The following is a 14611-nucleotide window of genomic DNA, read 5'->3' as shown; positions in this document are numbered from 1 at the left end:
AAATGTCCAAATTGTAGCTTTCCATCCACACAAAAAATCTCATATATTCTGACACTCACCTGACCACTGCAGACTCTTTTGGTGGATCAGAAACTTGACTAATGCTTTTTCATGCAACTCTTCTGCAACGAACATTTCTCTACTTCCATATAACAAAAACTTGTATAACTCACTGAAATGCTTCTTCAATTGCTTCTTGTTCCCAAAACTCATGCCACTCATGGCTTCTTCCCATACCCATCAATTCTTGCGCTTCTCAAGATGTTGACCCTTTCCTTGGCATGACCAGGGTACCAGCACTCATTGCTAATGCACTGGTTTTTTAGAGAAATAGTTTTGAGCTGTCTCCTGTTTGAAGATCTCCACTTAGAAGGAACTGCTACTTCAGAAAATTAGCTTTAATCTCTTTACACATTTTCATTATTTTTGTGAATAACAATCTGAATGTGGCTTGACAGCTGTTTTCATGATTTCATTGTCCTTCCATCTTTTCTATTGTCTTTTGTCTTAGATTTTAGACTATAAAAGGCAAGATCACTTTTGCTATTGTTTTTGTTCTGCTTTACAGTTCCTGTTACTAGAGTCATATGACCTACAGCTGTTAGGAGTGCTAGTACTTCTCTTTTAAGTATAATTTTATATTAGGTCTTTATATTCAAGTAACTTTCCAAGTGTTAGCTTGCATTTTTGTATCTTCAAAAATAATTTACTAGCCACAGTGATCTTTTGCATCAGCAGAAAAAAAAAGATCTAACATGTTTTCTGAGGTCATACAAGTCAATGTCAAATTTAAAATCACACTTTTTGGTTCCCAATCTGTATTCTTCCTTTGTCTTGTACATTAAAAGGGCTCAGAATTAGAACTTCATTGCTGACTATGGGCTAATTTCTCTGACAACCAGATACAAAACACAGATGAAACATTAAGAGCTGGCTGTCTATATTTTAATATAAACCTAATGTGTACATCCAAAGGAATGAGCCACAAATCCTTACAGAAGCAAAACATCCATTAAAGACCAGACAGCTTGAATGGGTTAATTAACAAGAATGCTGACACAATCAATAAAGCTATTCTAGTGAAGCCAATCTCTGCCCAGAATACCCCTCCTACTTTTCTGACAGATGGCTTTAGATCATGCATACCCTTTTCATAAGAAAACATTTGGAATAGCAAGATAGAGATTCTTGTAATAGATGAGAAAATAACGCAGTAACACAACTTCTATCTTCTAAAATGCGGTGGCACAGGTATCATTCATCAAGCAAGGCACTGCTTAATGGGAATAAGGGCGTGAGAACCTTGACTGTAATATCACTATTCCTCACTACCCAAACCTAAGGAAAGACTCATATTGGATTTTTATTGTTACATATTAGATTGTTGTTTGTTTGTTTGTTTTAAAAAAAAGCATTGGATTACATCCACGTCACAGCATTTTCCATGTAAGAATCAACCTGCCCTAATCTTGACTAAAATTGTAGCACACAGGAAGATAATCTGTCCATTTTTTTCCTTCCTCAAATGCCACTTACTTTCCCTAATGAGAAGTGCTTAGACAACAAATAGGTACCTGGAGACATTGTGCATCTCCTGCCAAGTAATCAGAATATAAATTCAAGGGACCTTCACCAGCTGCAGTAAACGCACTCCAAACTCCATTAGATGTTAATCAAACTTAAGTACATTAATGTGTGGTTCCTGTGCTCTTTGCATAGCTGAGTTAACTGCTCTTTTTGAAGTGCCTTTGCTTCCCTGGCTGCATGCTCCACATAGTACAATACACCTTTTGTGGAAAACATGGTTACGAAGGCCGCTGGTGGACTGCTCACCAGCCAAACTTCTCTGTTAGTCTGCAAGGCAGGAGGCTGCTCACACAACACAAAGACCCCTGGGCACCAGAGGACACAACCCACGCTCCCAGTTGCCTTTCAGTCACACACCTTAGCCATGCATGTGGCAACTATAGCAGCTAAGAGCAAAATTTAGGGAGCACAAAGGGATAAAACATCATGTCACTAGCACAAAGGCAGTATGGCTTCAGTCTACTGGTGCTGCTTTTGGAGAGTCAAAACTGGTGAGCACAGTTCTGCCCCTGGAGAACAGTGCAACCCTGGTAAGTGACTTCCACGGAAATTAAACAGACGCAATCAACTCACTTCACACAGGTCACTGAGCAGCAAGCAGCTGAAATTTTTTTTGCAAGACAGTGATTTGAACTAGTGAGCAAGACACAGGAAACTCACTCCCAGTCCCATGAACTGCTCAGCTCCTACCAGAGGCCTCTTTAAGCCAACAGCACTACAGACTAACAAATACACCATCAGAAGAAGTCAAATGCAAAGTCAAGCAGTCTGTGCAGCATTATTAACAATCAATATTAACATGATGCAACTGATCTACCTCCTGTGGGAGCGATCTGCATTTAGATTTGTTTGTGTGACAAGGACATACGGAGATTGCAATTGCATTTGCAAGAAAAATTAAATGAATTGTACAATATGAGGTTCTGTGTTCTGAAGCTGTGCAGGCATATGAGTTATACGAATAAACAAATAGGAACATGGGCCTGAATTGCACAGTTTGGCCAGATTATTAAAAACTCCTGAGCACGCCTGCCCAGTTGGCAGTTCTGATGTGATACTAGTTCTTGTTTACCATCACATTTCATCTGCAGGACCACAGAGTGGCAACTGATACAGATGATTTTCACCCATCCAGTCTGCCATTCTCCTAAGTTCTGACTCCGGCTTGGCCAGTTGCACCCACCTGCATAACAAGAAGGACACGTAGAGATAATCATATGTGCTTTCCTCCATTATTGTGCTATTGGGCACAAGTGCTATTTAGGGGTGTTGACAAGGAAACTGGAGCCTGGAGCCAGCTTTCAGTTTCAGTCTCCCATCAGACATGCTGCTCAGTCTGAGCATCCAAAGTTCTCCAACATCAACCTGCAGTTTATCTGCTGGGAAACAAATGTCACCCTCCAGGCTTTTTTTTTTTCCTTCTAAATTTCTGGATAAAAACACTTTTCCTACATAGAGCCATTATGTTAATCTGCTTTCTAAACTGCTGCTGCCAAAGCTTAGTTATAAACCTGAGAAAGTAAGTACTGATGTCATCGGTAATAGCATATCCAAAACAGAGGCTTTAAACTCTGTGTAATCAGAAATTGGTACCCAACAAAAACTTCAGAGCTCTAAATGATACTGGGATTACATGTCTGCTTTGACTACAGGAAAATACTCAGCGATTGGCTGCAACATTTAAGTAATTCATAAGATTACAAATAAGGCTGCACTCCTGGCTCATTCTAGGAAAAGCAGCTGTTTTGGGGTGGGTTTTTTTTTTTTTCCCTAATTGACTTGTGCCTATATTTCAAATTTGAGTCTGTTTCTTGGCTGAAACAAGCAAACAAACAAACAAAAAAGAAATAGGAAATATTTACACTGCTATGAATGCAGCCAAAAGAAAATATGGGTAGGATATCACACAACTGAGAGTTTTTCTGGGCAGCCCGTGCTGAAAGACATATGGAACGAAGTCAAGCTGTTAAGCAGATGTGCACATGTCCATGTGCAGGTTATGCTTATTTACATATGTAGACAAACACCTCTGTCTCCCAGTAGATGCCATAGTTCCAGTCCCTGTCCAGGACTGTCGAAAACTTTCCACGAAAACTACGATGACCTTTAAAAACAAAACACCACCCTTTCTTTCACATAAGCGTGTGCCTGAATTCTGAGAAGTGCGGTGTTCTTCTTACTAATTCGCACCGCACCCTGAAGCTTCCGCTCCAGAGAGACACGACACATCCCCGAGCCCCAGAGCCCCGCCACGACCCAGAGCTCACCCCACAACCGCAGCGCACGGGGTGCTGCCCGCTCCCTGCGCACATCCGTGGCACCGCGCACCGGAGGCGCTGCGGGACACGCCTCGGCCAGCGCAGTGCCCGCGCCGCACCGCACCTGCGGGAGGGCCGGGCCGCCGCTGCCTACCTGTCCGCGGGCGCCCTCCCCGTCTGAGCGGGCGCTGCGTACCGCTGCTCCCTCGCCGGGTCCCCGCTGCCGCTGCGCCGGGCGAGGGGCGGTGTGTGCGGCGGGGCCGGCGGGGCGCAGCCCCTCCCTCCCTCCCTCCCTCCCTCCATCCCGCCCTGCCGCCGGCATGGCCCGGTCCGCCCCCGGCCCCTCCGCCCGCGCAGGGGGCAGCGTCCCGGCAGCGCAAAAAGGAAGGACGGAGAGACGGGCGGGGTCCCCACGCTGCTCCCCCCGATAGCACCCGTCCAGCCGCTCTCAGGCGGAGTAAAACTCGGGGAGCACAGAGGGTGAGAGCTTGTAGAGGATGGGTGCAAGTGCTGGAAGGATTTAGTTGTGCCGGCTCCCTCGGAGCTCGCTCACGGGTCCCAAAAGCGACAGACAAACGCGTCCCGTGCCCCTCGCTAGCACTGCCCGGCACTACGACTTTCTCTCCTCTGTATTTACGCATAACAGTAGAGATGGACTTGCGTTTGTTTCTCAAGTGTTTCGTGTAACTCCCACTTCGTAACTGAAGTTGCAGCTTGGAGCGATGGGAGGAAAATGTTCACTGTAGCTGCGCGATTACCGCTCGCAGCGGAGAGCCTCGGAAAGACTGACAAATGCAGTTCTCCCTCCTTCCCCTCCAACTTTCTCCTTGCGCGGCTTCTGTACGACAAACGAACACTGATATGCTTTCCGCATTAAAAAAAAAAGAAAGAAAGAAACCTAAATAGAGAGGACAGTCGCTAACCTGTCCAATTAGCTGATGCACGAGGAGATCTGCCCGGGATAAACAGCGAGTGCCGTCTCTGCCTGTGGCTGGGCGCGGGGGTCGCGCAAGGAGCGGCGGGTTCGGGCGCTGCGGGAGCGGCTGCTGAGCGCCGGGCTGCGCACATTTCCCGGGGAGCAGCGACCCCTGCGGGCTGCCGGGGGCTCCGCTCTGCGCGCACCCGCAGGTCGGGCTCTGCTCCGCTCGTATCCGCAGCTTGCAGGAGTGAAAATAAAACATACGTAACTCAGATGTTTGCCTCCCGTATATCTCTGCTCCCTGTATCGAATCCTACAGGAACGAGTGGTAGTTTTGCTCGGATCTCCTCTCAGTTATTAAAAACATACAAAAAAAAAAATAGTAACGAGAGCAATTTATTTTTTAACAGAAAGTTTATTTTCAAGTGAATTCAAATTACCCACCCAGAGTCTGTGCAGATTTTCTTAAGACCATCCAGAAGAAAAAGGGAATTATCAGCCAAAGAAGCTGATTTCACCAACGGAAGGAGATCACCGGTCTCTTTTCTGTGGTTGTTGCTTAAATTTTTTTAACTTCATTACCCTTCATGGAAGAATATATCCACTTGCTTCTTATCAAAGCACATGCCTTAGAACTGATTGGTGTTTTAAAACACCACAATTTCTGCAAGCAATTGTAAGTTTGTAATTTAGTTGTTCAGTGCTGTTCCCTGCTGTTTTGGTGCCAGAAACTGTATCCTCATATATCCATTCCCTGATCCTCGGCCAAAGCAACAATGTTACGCCACTTCTGCATTACTCCTCCTTGACACCACTTACAAGCTGAAGAGTTTCCTTTCATCATTTGTTCACTCCTAATGAATACATACAAAATAGTAAGAAAAGAGCTTTATATTCCTCATCCTCTTTTGCACTGTGAACCACACTTTTCTGTGAATCATCTCACTTTTTTTAAGGGAGGTGGCAGAAGAATGAGGAACTGTGCTGTAAGAATATACCCCTAAGTGTTCATTTGAAGACAACTTTCTCTTTAGCGTGTTTGTCATGGAAATATAACCCCCAGGTAGAAAATGAACAAACTCAGCAGCACACGATGTAGTGATGTTCTACCAGATAACTCCTTCTCCTATCTCTCCATTTTTGTTTGGTTTTGTATCACTTGGAACTGAAATCTTCAAATGGTCTGAAGCCAAAATGTATGTCTTACAATCAGGATAAGAATTTCAGAGATGGGCAATGTAAACAAATCAGGATCAGAGACAGCATTGTTTGTTTTACAAGCCAGTTCCCACTTAGTCTGAAAGCCTACACCACTTTGTAGTCATTGGGAACATTACTTTCACTCATTGGAAATGTAGAGCAATATTGTGTTTTCATTTCCATCATCTGAACCTGACTTCCTTAATAGGACAAAGTGATCAAACCGATTTGTCAGTTCAAGCATTGCTATCAAAATTATGAACGTGCAGAGGATCAAACATTATACCCCAATGCAGTCCTTGCTAAAAGTTGTGTTAGTTTCAGTTAATAACACAAAGGGCAATTAAACTTAGTTGTGGCGAGACACCTGCTTTGAGGTGAGATGAACTGGTCTCTGAGTGTGTTTGATCATTGCAGCTGACCACCCATGACTCAGATTAGATGTTTAGCTTTCAGACAGTGATAGATGGATGGTGTGAGGTGAAAGCCACCCTGCTGCACTCAGAAGTGTTCTAGGCACTGTCTCCAGATTGCTGTCCAGAAGCACACATGGAAGTGCAAAGTCTTCCTGTGAAAATGCAACAAAGACATAATTCTTGTTCTGAGTGTAGGAAAGAACTAAAAGAGGGGGGATTTAGGATAGCTGTTAGGAAGAAACTCTTTACTCAGAGGGCAGTGAGGCCCTTCCACAGAGAAGCTGTGGGTGCCCCATCCCTGGAGGCGCTCAAGGCCGGGTTGGATGGGGCCTGGGGCAGCCTGAGTTGGGGGGGCAGCCCTGCTCACAGCACGGGGCTGGGGCTGGGTGGGCTTTAAGAACCTTCCACCCCAAACCATTCTTTGATTCTGTGATCCTATGATCTTCAGTACTGTGGGATACTTACTTTTTAATGAAACTTAAACACTATTACTGACTCTGAGGATTACAGCAAGGAGACTTACCATGTCTGCACTTTCCTGGTAGCACAGATGCTCTTCAACCAATAAGGCTTAATTTCAAAATACTTCAAATGTTTTCAAATATTATGTTGTTGATGTGCACTCTACGTAATCTCTATATATGTATGACTATTTCTCCACATAAATATCACTTCAAAATGGCCAGCCTCACTCTATGACTGCCCAGAAAAAATTAACTGTGTGATGTTTCTGATTCACCTTCTTTTTGAGTATGGAAAACTTTTAAATTATTATTTGAAACATCTGGAATGTAAGTAGCATGTTGAAACCACAGGAGGGATTGTCTTTGACCATATCTCATGAGGTAACATAATACACACAAGTCATACCAGGTATTAGCAACATCAAATGGAAGAGCACAGATCCAGACATCTCTCCCCCATCCAACCCCTCAGGGATGCCAGGGGAGACCTGGTCAGGGGCAGGAGTTGCCCCTGCATTGGCAGAAGTGTTGGATGCAGCTGTGGGGCTGTCTTCCTGCCCCCCAGCAGCGTGGAACTCCTGCAGGCCTAATAGGCAGTGGGCTGCCCACTGTGCTGGAACACATCAACGTCAGTCAGTTGGTGCACAAACATCTCCATGTGCTGTCACACAGAGAGCCACAGCAGCCGGATAAGGGCCTCTCTTCCAGGACAGCAGGGTGCACACTGGATATGATGACACTCTCCACTGTGGAAAAAGTACAGTGTACTAGGGAAATGCTTGAAGTATTTTGCTGGTTTTTATTTATTTTTTATTTTTTTATAATTAACTATTTCAGAACATTTGTTGTTCCTTACATCACCAGAAGTGCTGTTGTGGGTTTGACAGCTTATGTGGCCCATGCTCTGCAGCGTGCTTCCTCTGGCATTCTAGCAAATCTCATTTTTTATGAGAATCTTACTCACTTGAAAATATTTCTCCTCGATTGCTCCAGCAATCAGCCTTCCTCCTTGCAGGCTTGTTTGGGGTTGGCCACATTCTGTGTGTGAATGTGTAGCTCTATGATAGCTACAACAGCATACTCCAGAGTCTCTGTGCATTTGTGAGATTTGCTGATGGCTATGCTACTCTGGGAGATGAGATTTCTGGATGTTATAGAGAAGAACTCGGAAAATATCCCAACAGTAGGAAATTGGAGGTAATTTCCTTGTAATTGGCAGGAGAAAGTGAAACAATAAGAAAACCGAAGTGGTTCACTGAGCAGCAACTGCTCAGTTGCTTTCCTAATGGGCTGCTGGTTATTGCACAAAAGTTTATATCATATTGACTGATGCTGTTGTAAAGAAAGAGTCAAGAAAGAGTCAAGAGTGGTTCTTTCTCATCGGGCTCATTTTGGAAGGTATTGTCTGTACAACAGAAAGGTGACCCTGGTGCTGTGACTGTCTCATTTTTCTATGTTCTGTGGGCAAAGAGATCTGACCTAATTTTATATGGATCTCAGTCTTGACATTTCAGAAACACTACTTGAAAAAATGCTGCTTTCTACAAAAGACTGGTTTGGGGGTCCTGGTGTGGGTTTTGTTCTGCCCCATGCAGAAGGAAACAGCTCAGCTGTTGTTGGCTCCATGTTCCATATGCTCAGCTATTTGAAGTGGGCACGTTTATAACATTTTCATCTGTGTTCCCACCAGTAGGGAATTCATTTATAACTATGACATTTCCTGTTACTCTTCTGCTTTCATGCCAACCTTAACAATGGATTCCAGGACAACTACTGTTTAGCCAAAAAAAAACCAAAAACCTGCTATACTGAGATTAAATGGATCTTACTATTCTGTAGGATACTTAGAAATAGAGTTTTCTTGCATCATAGTCTAAGTGGGAAAAGGAATTTTGGTCCATGCAGCTGATAGCATGTCCAGTAATTCGTAGGTGTGCCACGCAAGGAGCCATCCCAGTGAAGCTCAGGTCTGAATCAAGAGTGGCTCATTCTGACCGTCCTTCTGCACTTTGACCAGTGTAACTACAGTATACACTGGAAGGATTTTGTTAAGTGTTAGGCAGACTGAAATCAGAGGTTTAAAATACTGTGTCTACCAATTCACTAGATGATAGAGAAATGTGCTTTCCTACAGGTTTCAGAGGCACGTTGAACAACAGTCTGCATTTTCCAGCGATGGGGCACTGTTGGTTGTGCTGTCTGGTGATGTTGCTCTCCTTGATCGAGATTGAGAGACATAAAGCTGAGGTATCTCAGGAGCAATCTTAGCCCTAAAGATAATGTAGGGAGTTTTGTTTGGTTCATCTTTTCTAAGCTGCGTCATTTTTTATATTTCATTTCCATTTTATTAAAAATCTTGGAATAGAAAATGAAACTTGTTTTACATCTGTTTGAATTCAGTTCCTTTAAACCTTTCAGAAGTATCAGACATTATTAAATTTGTAGATGGCTGTGCATTTGTATTAGAAAAGTATTCAAGATTATTTTGGAATATACATTGTAAAAGTGTTCGTTGATCCAGAAGTATTTCCCCATTGCCATTCAAGAAATACTTTTTCTGAAACTTGTTTTAAAAGGAGTGGATTAATTGTACTGTTGAGCTGACTTTCTTGTTAAATTGATCTATGTCTGAGCACACTGTTCATAATTCAACTAATTTTCTTTTGTTCCTCATCCGTAGACATTTGATGAAGTAATACACTTGTGGAAGTAAAAAATGGAAGAAGAACATACTCTTCCAAATCAGCCTTATGCTCTCAGTTTGGAGTACTATTACATTATTAACAAGACCGTATGCAGTATTTTATTTGGGAAATGCAGTGTCACAGCATTATCTCTGGATCTGCGTCCGTGACAGGGGGACAGCAGGCCCACAGGCCCACTGCCCTGGAAAAGAGAGAAAGGAGAAAAAAATGTGTCAGAGGTTTAGGGGTCAGCCTGGACCGGTCCCGAGGCTAATGTGGCAGGAGACCCAAGGACCCACGCCCTGGGGAAAACAAACGGAAAAGGGAAAGGGTAGGAAAACCGTAGATGAGTCTAAAATAAAACAGCGGCAACAATCTGAGGAGGAACGTTAATTTACTAAATATGATCTCAAAATTGAGGCCAATAAATCAAAACAGTGAGAGTTCAAAACTGACAATCTTACTCCGTAAGTTGCAGGGGGACACATGCTTCTCCGCCACATATGAAGAGAGCAAACTCCAGGTCCCCCAGACAGCTACACCCAGCCCCCTCCAGACACAAAAACCCCTGGGGCATGTGAGTTGGGAATTAGGGACCTTGAGTTTAAAGATCAAGGGTATTGCTTAGCTATTGCCTAGTTTAGCTGTCCATTAAATTGCTTAGCTTAGCTTTTCACTGTCAGCCATTGCTTAGTTTAGCTCTCCATTGTTTGCTCAAGGAAGTGTTGCTGCAAGCCAGCAAGAAAAGAACCAATGGGAGAACAATGAAAGGGGGAACAAGTAGGATAAGAAACTGCAAAGGCATGCAAGATAGGAGAGCCTCCTCAAACTGGGACAAAGGTCAGGAGAACATGGTGAGGAAGACTTCTGACTTCATCGAAGAGCGACCACCAGGTGGGGAGGAAGACATCAAGCCTTCATCCAAGGACCACCAGCAGGAGCTACAACACATGTGCAAAGGGGAGGGACAACATGCAAATGAATTCCCAGAAAAGTAATGAATATGTTACCGAGTCTAATGAATATGTATAAGTTTTGCTTTTAAATGTCTAACACTTTTGTCCAGGGGTGTGCGAGCTTGGCAAGGTGAAGACCCCCGCTTGCACCCGGCGTGAATGCGCAGCGCTGAATAAACATACCTGCTTTATAACCTAACCTGGAGTTATAGAGTTTGATTCCGCAAGTCACATGCAGCTCCTCCCTTCCCCCTCAGAGAAGCACCCAAAAACAGCAGTCTGCAGAAACCAGGACATTAACTCTTTAACTTCCAGTGCTTTACATGATGTTATGATATGGAATACCGACAACAAAAATATCACAAAACCATGTCACAGAGACTTCATCACTGTGGTAGGAATGGTGCCATTACAATCACACTTTGTTCCCATCATCCAAGTTTAAATGCCTCAGCATATTCACCTGCTGTTTGCATGACTGACCAGAATTCAGACCCTTGAGGAAGAGGACTGTATTTCTCATTCACTTGTATGTGTTCATCGCTTCTTCATTACGTTCTTCAATGTGTCATTTGTAGGAGCGGCTTGTAATTTTGGCTGGATGTGAGCTAGCTCTGGTTGCTTCTGTTCAGGAGACACTGTGAGATAACGTAGACACATTTTCATGCATGAGAGTGTGTCTTGTTTTCGAGAGTGTGAATGAACCATAGTGAATATTAATCCCATCAGAGTAAATTTTGTAAATCCAACCGTTGGATGTGAAACATGTTTCACAGCACTGGTTCATTTAGGTGCTTGGCTACATGCATAACACATGGGAAGAACTAAGAAAGGCAGTTCTTCAGCTGTCGGTCTACAGGCCTCGTCCATTACACCGAAGCTGAACCACTGGTTCCAAGTCAGCCTAACAAAACCCTGTAGAAGAATACTTATTTTAAGATGCTAATTGAAACAACTGGCCTATGAACAGTTATTACAGGTTTGTCCTTCCCAAGAAGGCTCATGGAATGCAGACTGAGTAGATGGAGCATTGCACTGGATGCATTGAGGTGTGGATATGAAGAAAGGGCATGGGACGCTCAGAATTACTGAATGGTTAATGTCAGCAGTACCCCCAGCAACTATCTTGTCTGTGGAGCCGGAGGGGAGCGGATGAGACCTACAGAAGGCTGTGCACAGCTCTTACTCACTGAGATACCTGCAAAGAGGACAAATACCATAGCATTTGGAGATAGGAAAAGAGGTGTGCATTCCTTGACAGGTATGGTAGGGCTGTGGGAAGATGATAGTGAGCAATGCTAAACTTCAGAGCTTGCACATACATAGACCTGGAGCCAAGGAGCTGAGTCCTTGAAGGAAGGTGAAAAGGACTGAAAGTCTTTCCTCAAAAATTAGTGCTAGCTTATCAATTATTTTCATAAATATATATACATTTTTAAATGCTTGTAATGAGGAAGTAGCACAGTAAGAGGTGCAGGGTGGGCAATGGACATCAAATTACTGTAAGCACATGGATAAAATGGATGAATGACCCTGCTTTAACAGGTAAAGGAATGAAGTGAGGGCTGGTATGCTTGTGTAAAATGTCTGTGTTGAAACTTAACACCAGTAACTTTCTCAAAGAGCAGAACCATAGGGCAGGCGTGTCCAACCAGTGGCCTGCAGCCTACATGCAGCCCGGCCCTGCTCGCTTTGTGATCGCCCCCCGCCCCATGCCATCATGGTGGCGGAACTACCCCACCAAGCAGCCCAGCCCGGACCCTGGGCCCACACCCATCGCTCACAGCAACCACACAGCCATGAGCAATTGGCACTGCCTGGGCTGAAACCTGGGCACAGGAAGGGCAAATTGCAGTGCTGACTCAAGGGATGGCAAAAAATTTGTGCATTGTGATGCGCTGGCTAAACACAGTCCTGTGAATGACAAAAAATACCCAGCTGCGCTTTCCATTTTGATACAGAAACTTGAGAATAGGTTTCAAAAGCAAAACAGAAATACTGATTTTCTAGTGGATTTCTGACTCCATTGTCCGTCAACATAAATAAAATACCTGCGAATTTTCAAATGGAATGTGTGGAGTTGCAATCAGACATTCAACTCAAAGAGGCAAATATGTTTAAATAAAAACATTATTTAAAGGCAACAACTTCTCTTGAGTCCTGTGGAAGAAAATAGTCCTCCTTTTGTACATTTTAGTAATATATAAGAAAATATGTAGAATTAGATCTCATAGTATTAAATTTTCCAGTTCATTTTAACCTCTCAGTAAGGTACATCAAATTAGCAAAAAAAAGAAGCAAAGGAAATTGATAGCTCATTGCAGAGGTATTTGAGTAGAAAACTCAACACACAGTCTAGCTAAAATCCTGAGGTTGCTATGCTGTATGATTTAACATTAATGAGAAAGCAGAAAATAAATAAATTAGGCAAAGACATACACATATTACCAGTTAAGAATTCTTCTCTTTCAGCTTTTTTTAGTCTAATTGGTTTTGCAGAAAACTTAAAGCTAAATAGTAAATTATGCCCATATACACAAATCCGTCCTTAGAGTTTGTAGCAGAAAATTGAGGTGCTCAGAACCTCACAAAACTGAGTGCAGCACAGATCTATCAAACCTTTTATATGCGGGAAACAGAAACAGCTTATTGCTGTTAGATCCACAGTCACTGCAATGCTATGTACTGCCTGGCGCTCACTGCTGACATACTGGCTTGCACTGGGAATTGTCAGAGGTGCCTTATATATATATTTCAGTCTTTAAATATAATGGAATCTGTGGCATTTGAAACTGTAGACGGTTTAATTAACCCTCCTTAAAGATTTAGTGCTTTTTTTAGGTTTAGGTTTTAGGTTAAACAAATGATTGGCCTTCCTTATTAGTGGGATGTTATTCAAAGATAATGCAAGCTATATTTATTACTAGGTTTCCAGCAGAGCTAGGGATTTAAAAGTCAATAAAAGCCTGCCAGTCTAGAAAAAAAAAAATCAAAAAACATGCAAAATACTGCCACACTCCCTCCAGTGTAATCCCATAGGTTAAAGTCCAGTTATATGCTGCTCATTATTTGCTGCGTGCACTCTGCTTTAACTCAAGTCCTGGATACTCATTTTCCTGATGTAGCTGTATTAAACATTCCCAACGTTTAACACACTGAATATCTGGAAGAAGTGTTGCCCACTGCACTGATGCAGCATGGATGAAATAGTTACATTGCAAAGGATATATGGAAACAAGATTTCACAGAAAATATACTGATGTTCCCTGTAACTCCAAGACGCCGCAGTTGTGTCTGTGCTCAGCATAGCTCTTTTTTAACTATTGCACACACTGATAACTCAGAGGAGAGAAATCAATAAAGCAGTTATATTTGCAGCTGCTCACTAAAGCTAGCAAAATCCTTACGGTGCTGAGGGTAATAGATCAGGCACAGAAGAGTCAGAGTGGATAGACTGGAGAGCAATAACATGGCACTCAATGTGCATTTATAGTAATATTAATTACCTTTCTTGTTGCTGTTGTTTTTTAATCTATCTTTTTTTCCCTTTTTTTGTGATACAGACTACTTTCACATCCCACTGCAAAGTAGGCCATAACATTTGCTTTCTTCTGTATAATAAAGTACACTTCATTTTGTTGAGAAGTATTACTTCACTTATAGAAATGACTTCCACATTTGAAAGATGCAGAAGCTAATGTGGTGTTTATTACTGTGTAATCCCATAGTCATGTTACAGATCCACAACGAGAAGAATCATAACACAGTAGCAGGGGAACACTTGCAGGGTATTTTATTCTGTAGTTCAGTGTACTGTCTCACAACTGCAAACACTCCAGACACTGTGATGTGTTAAAGTACATATATCAAGCAAAGGAAATGCAAGCCACAAGTCTTAGGAGCAAAGAAGGCTCTTTCTGTATGTCTTTCCAGGAAAACGGAGCTGAGGCTACTTAGTGCAATTCTAGCCCCTTCAAAGAAAATATCACTTCATATCCAAGAAAGCAATCAAAAACATTTAACAGGGGAAACAGTGAGTTTATGAATATCTGTGTGCTGTTTTTTAAGTTCGAATGACCTGCGCTTAAACTCAGACTCTAAACTGAAGACTGTTCTCTGCCTCTTGC

General features: G+C 42.9%; 1 protein-coding gene across 6 annotated transcripts in view; it reads right to left on the bottom strand.

Moving 5' to 3' along the window:
- Positions 1-4874, bottom strand: part of MEGF10 (multiple EGF like domains 10) — a 104675-nt gene extending 99801 nt beyond the window's left edge. For 2 of the 6 annotated variants that reach the window (XM_021379836.1, XM_021379832.1), the window contains exon 1: positions 60-155. The gene's annotated coding sequence lies outside the window, so the exon portion shown is untranslated. Of the gene's footprint in view, positions 1-59; positions 156-3999; positions 4101-4768 lie in introns of those variants that run through there. The other 4 variants (XM_021379833.1, XM_021379831.1, XM_021379837.1 and 1 more) reach the window with 4 other exon arrangements.

This window comes from Numida meleagris, chromosome Z, assembly GCF_002078875.1.
Source record: "Numida meleagris isolate 19003 breed g44 Domestic line chromosome Z, NumMel1.0, whole genome shotgun sequence".
Classification (NCBI taxonomy): domain Eukaryota; kingdom Metazoa; phylum Chordata; class Aves; order Galliformes; family Numididae; genus Numida; species Numida meleagris.
The sequence above is the reverse complement of the archived record's forward strand: the minus strand, read 5'-3'. Positions and strand labels throughout refer to the sequence as shown.